Source organism: Danio rerio, chromosome 21 (assembly GCF_052040795.2).
Source record: "Danio rerio strain M-AB ecotype USA chromosome 21, GRCz13ab, whole genome shotgun sequence".
Classification (NCBI taxonomy): domain Eukaryota; kingdom Metazoa; phylum Chordata; class Actinopteri; order Cypriniformes; family Danionidae; genus Danio; species Danio rerio.
The window spans coordinates 44,929,757-44,934,900 of record NC_141041.1 but is presented as its reverse complement, the minus strand read 5'-3'; the positions used below and the strand labels follow the sequence as shown (position 1 = coordinate 44,934,900).

At 34.6% G+C, this 5,144-nt stretch overlaps 1 long non-coding RNA gene across 1 annotated transcript; it reads right to left on the bottom strand.

Moving 5' to 3' along the window:
* Window positions 1–1,367: 1,367 nt before the first annotated feature.
* LOC141379908 (uncharacterized) lies at window positions 1,368–3,263 on the bottom strand. The gene is made up of 3 exons (XR_015520642.1): window positions 3,209–3,263; window positions 2,968–3,099; window positions 1,368–2,626 (listed from the first exon to the last, which is right to left on the bottom strand). It is a non-coding gene; the product is annotated as an uncharacterized LOC141379908 (long non-coding RNA).
* Between the last annotated feature and the right edge of the window lie 1,881 nt (window positions 3,264–5,144).

Below are 5,144 nucleotides of genomic sequence, written 5' to 3'. Positions count from 1 at the left end.
TCACCATCACCACAAGGAAACAGAACAAACTGAAGACTAAATGCAGAAGGCACGTGGTTAAATCTCAAATACACTTAAAAAACACCAACCAGGCTTCCTAAAAAAAAAAGTGCACTTTGGCAAAAATTTTAATAAAAATTAATAAAGTTGTAATAAATTAATTGATAAAGAAAATCTTGTTTGAAAACAGTCTTTTTGAAAGCATGCTCAAACAATATGCTTATGCACATGTACCTAAAACTTTGCTGTGGCTTTGCAGGCTTTATCTTTTAGACAAATTTCAACTTTGTAGACAAATTTTAGACTTCATCTCCACACTGTAAAAAGTACTGGTTGCTCAAATATTTAAGCTGAATCAAATTTGAACTCTTATTCGAAAATATTAAATTGACTTAAATCAGCTTTGGTAACTTACAAAATTATATTAGAACATAAATAACTTAGTCTAATAATTACAATTAACTAAAAACATAAGTTGTCATGACTAATTGATCATATGATTTTACAGTGGTTCACAGGCATGTTTAAATTTTCATTTAGATTTAACTCCAATACTTTGAATTCCAGTATTAGTTTAGTTTTCCATCTTAAGAGTTTAAGAGGATTTCTAACACAACTTTCACTGTTTCTCCAAAACGTAATGTATTAAACATATATTAAAGGCTAATGTTTGCATTTAAGTCATATCTCACCCCAAAAGCATAATGTTCTGACAGAATACTCTGCCTAAAATGATTCCAAACCTTTATTAGTTTCTTTTTTCGGTTGAACACTAAAGAAGATATTTTGAAGAAAGCTGAAAACCGCTAACCATTAACTTCTAAAGGATGGAAAACTAATTCTATGCAAGTCAATGATTACAGGTTTCCATCTTTCTTTTACATTGAACAGAAGAAAGAAACAAACAGGTTTGGAACAAGTGAAGGGAGAGTAAATGATGACAGAATTTTCATTTTTGGGGGAACTGTCCCTTTATAAATAAATACTATTTGTGCTTAGTATGTATCATTATAAATTCATGTTAAGTAATATACTTAAGTAAATATGATATATTATTATGTATCATTCGAGTCCAGCACGCTTATTCAAATTATATATTTAAATGAGCTGAATCAACACAATTCTTGAATCCACTTAAATAATAATAATAAAAAAACAAAAAACAAAACAAAACACTAACTTTAACGATTTGTGTTGGGCAATGGAGTAAACTAAAAAAAAGATAGGTGGGGCAGGGTGGGGTATTTATATATATATATATATATATATATATATATATATATATATATATATATATATATATATATATATATATATATATAACCTTAATAAACTTATTGGGAATTTCAAAAGAAATTGGTGTATTTGGTTTTAAACGTAACTTTATTCTTTCATGGGTTATTTACAAGCCCCCTCACAAATATTAATGTGCCACAAACAGGACATTATCTTCACCAACCATTCACATTTTATTAAGGTGTATCCATATAAATTAGTTTTTTAGGAATTGTACTTAACTAAGTAATTTAAAAAATGTGTACTTTTACTTTCCCTTGAGTGCATTTTACTGCAGTATTGGTACTTTTACTGTACTACTTTTCTTCAATCTGCAGTCACTACTTTATTTGTCTTTTGATTTCTGCACATATAGGGTAAATCACAGCATAATGAACTACCTCAAAATATGAGCTATTTCTAATTGAAGCAAACTGCTTGGAAGAATTAAAAGTGTCCAAGAAGATGTTCGAGATCTTTACAGGCATTGAGCCAGAGGCTGTTTAGATGCATGTCACTGATGAGAAGATGACAGATGTTCACTGTATGATGACCGAAATGGTCTTAAACGCTAATCAGTCACAGGACATAAACAAGACATCAGATTGATGCCGTACCCCAATGTCATAGGGATGTTGCATTTTGTTTGTAAATGAAAATTGGGTTGACATCAGAACCCAACATCCGACCATTGTCAATGTCCAACCTAAAATCAACCAAATTTCAAAGTCTAATGATGTTACAGCTTGACAATGTGTATACTTTACCACTATGACGTCTATCAGACGTTGGATTTTAGTTGCCATACCTGATGAATAAATGGCAGTATCTGACATTAATATGACGTTAGTTTAAGATGTTGGCTCGACATTGGATTTTGGTCACTTAATAACAGCATATTATCAATCAAATATCAATGTCATCTGACGTCATTATTGGACATCAAAATAACATGGTCCTTAGATGCTGGCTAGATTGAATTTTGGTCACCTGACCTCACAACCTAAATCTAGCCTAATATAACATCTTAAGACCTTGTGTGCCTGTTAAGAAATCACTAAATGCACTACAGAATGTTACTTTCACACATCAGTTGGCGTTTTTGTGTGGAGTTTGCATGTGCTCCCTGCGTTCGCGTGGGTTTCCTCCGGGTGCTCCGTTTTCCCCCACAGTCCAAAGATGTGTTACAGGTGAATTAAATTGTCCGTAGTGTATGAGTGTGTGTGAATGAATATGTGGATGTTTCTCAGAGATAGGTTGTAGCTGGAAGGGCATCCGCTGCGTAAAAACACGCTGGATAAGTTGGTGGTTCATTCCACTGTGGTGACCCCAGATTTATAACGGGACTAAGCTGAAAAGAAAATGAATAAATGATGAATAAATAATTCAAACAAAAATGTAGTGTTCCTTTGACATCATGGTGTACTTTGTATTGTCTGTTAAACATTTCACAATAGTGCTGTAAAACTATATAACAATAACACGTCCTTGTTTTTTTTTTCTTTTCCTCATATGCATTTGTTGATATAGTGGGAAATAAATCAATTAAACCAAAGCTGTCCGAGGTCAGTTTGATCACTTTTATTTTCTTTTATTACAGTTTGACTGTTTAATAAATAACTCACACATTTAGTTGGTGATTATTATGTGTTTTGTGTTTTTTTTACCACCTAGCAGCAGCAAAAAGTTTACCTGCAACACAAAACCTGTTCCCTGAAGATTTCCCACAGCCCACTGATGACTATAGGAAACCTCATCCTCGCCTCTCACAGAAGACTATTGTCCATCTCTCAGCAGGTCTGCGAGTCTGGCTCCATGCAGTTTCTGTGTAGAGTTTCAGCAGTTACAGGCCCCTGTTTATCTCTGTCATTCAGCATTGTTCAGACAAGAGCACATCTTTGTCTTCCCCTTGCTCTTCCGCATCAGATCTCACCTCCAAGTTCCTTCAGGTTGTGCCAGTCCCTTTTCTTCAAGACTTCTGGGAAAACCTGTGAATATAGTAAAGAAAATGTCAATAATTACCTAAAGAAGCTGCTGTGAGCATAATGATTGTTTGAAATATATTTCACAAGAAAATACTATTTCAGTCTTTCTACCTACTGTGTAAACATGACAAAACAGGACTTTTATTGATATTTTCTCAACATTTCTCTTGACATTAATTGTAACCAATAATATTATAAAGTGTTGCAGAGAAAACCAGCTCTGATTGAGAGTCTAACCGTGTCTATCCATGAGGCTGTAAAGGTTGAAAATCCCTGGATTAGAGGATAAATGAGGTCTCTAAATCTTTTGGAGCTTAATAAAGCTTTTTGAAGTTAAAGTTGGCAGAGGAACTGGCGGTTCACTCTGCTGTTGCGACCTCTGATAAAGAAGAGACTAAGCCACAGGAGAAAATGAGCTTGGCAGAGGAACTGGCTCTGAAGGAAAAATGCATTTTCAGGCTGAATATTTATCTGATATGTGTTTTTTTTTTTTTGCCTTTTTACAAATTTTTTTCTCAAAGGTCTTTTGAATGCAGGATGTAATGTGAGTAAAGGTATAGATTTTTAGAGACAATATATATATATATATATATATATATATATATATATATATATATATATATATATATATATATATATATAAGGATGACACGATGGTGTCGTAGGTAGCGCTGTCCTCTCACAGCAAGAAGGTTGGTCAGTTGGCATCACTGTTTGGAGTTTGTATGTTCTCCCAATTTGTGTGGGTTTCCTCCAGGTGCTCCGGTTTCCCTTACAGTCCAAAGAAATGCGCTATAGACAAACTGGGTGAGCTAAATTGAGTGTTGGGCTAACGACCCACCTCGTAACAATTAGATGTTACGAAACACCAATATGATGTGGTTAAAATATCAACTTCTATATAAACAGCCCTGGGAGTAAGTGTATATAGCTAAATGTATGGCTAAATCCGACCAGCCTGGTGATTACACATTCCAACAGTAAGAGGAGAGTTTGGAGGTTTAAATATTAGAGTAAAAACACAGTTTTTGCATAAAGTTTTGCGATGCACACAAACCCTATAGCAAAAAGTTTTCTGGCCCACACCATCAGCATTTGCTTGCCGCTGTGAATTATGGTACATGACTGGACCAAGTCTGGCTTCCATACAAGAGGCAAACATGGACCATATGTGGCCCAAGTCTATAAGTCAAGTTAATAACCCATAATTGGGCTTGAACTGGGCCAAATATGTTGGTGAGTCAATGTTTATATATATATATATATATATATATATATATATATATATATATATATATATATATATATATATATATATATATATATATATAAACCCTTGAAGCATTTCGCTTTATGGCTGTGCTTTTTCTTGAAGTGACCTGGTTGACAAATTATTTTCTTTACTCAAAAATAACTTAATAAATGAAATGTATCTTAAAAGTGGTTCAAGATAGGCCAAACGTACGTGGCCCACAGATATATTTAACATCTGGGCCATATACTACATTTGATATCAAGTCTTGAGAGCCGCCTGTAGACGGTGCCACCTCGGCCAAACTTGGGCCATGTTTGGCCCACGTGCTGCATGCCAGTGCCGGACGAATGCCTGCTGTGCCAGCTTTATGCCAAATCTGGGCCAGAATTCTTTGCTACCTGGGAAAATTATAGGTGACATGAATTTAAAAGAGGACAAACTGTTGGTGCTGGCACATCTCTGACCAAGTCTTTGAGATGTATCAAAGGTAATGTCAGCGTACCACCAAAAACTACAAACCACATTGAACAGGAGTAACTGTGGACACAAGATGAAGCTGTGGGGATGTCCAAGTGCTAACCTGGATTGTATTCAAAAACAAAATAACCCACATCTTTCCAACTTCACTG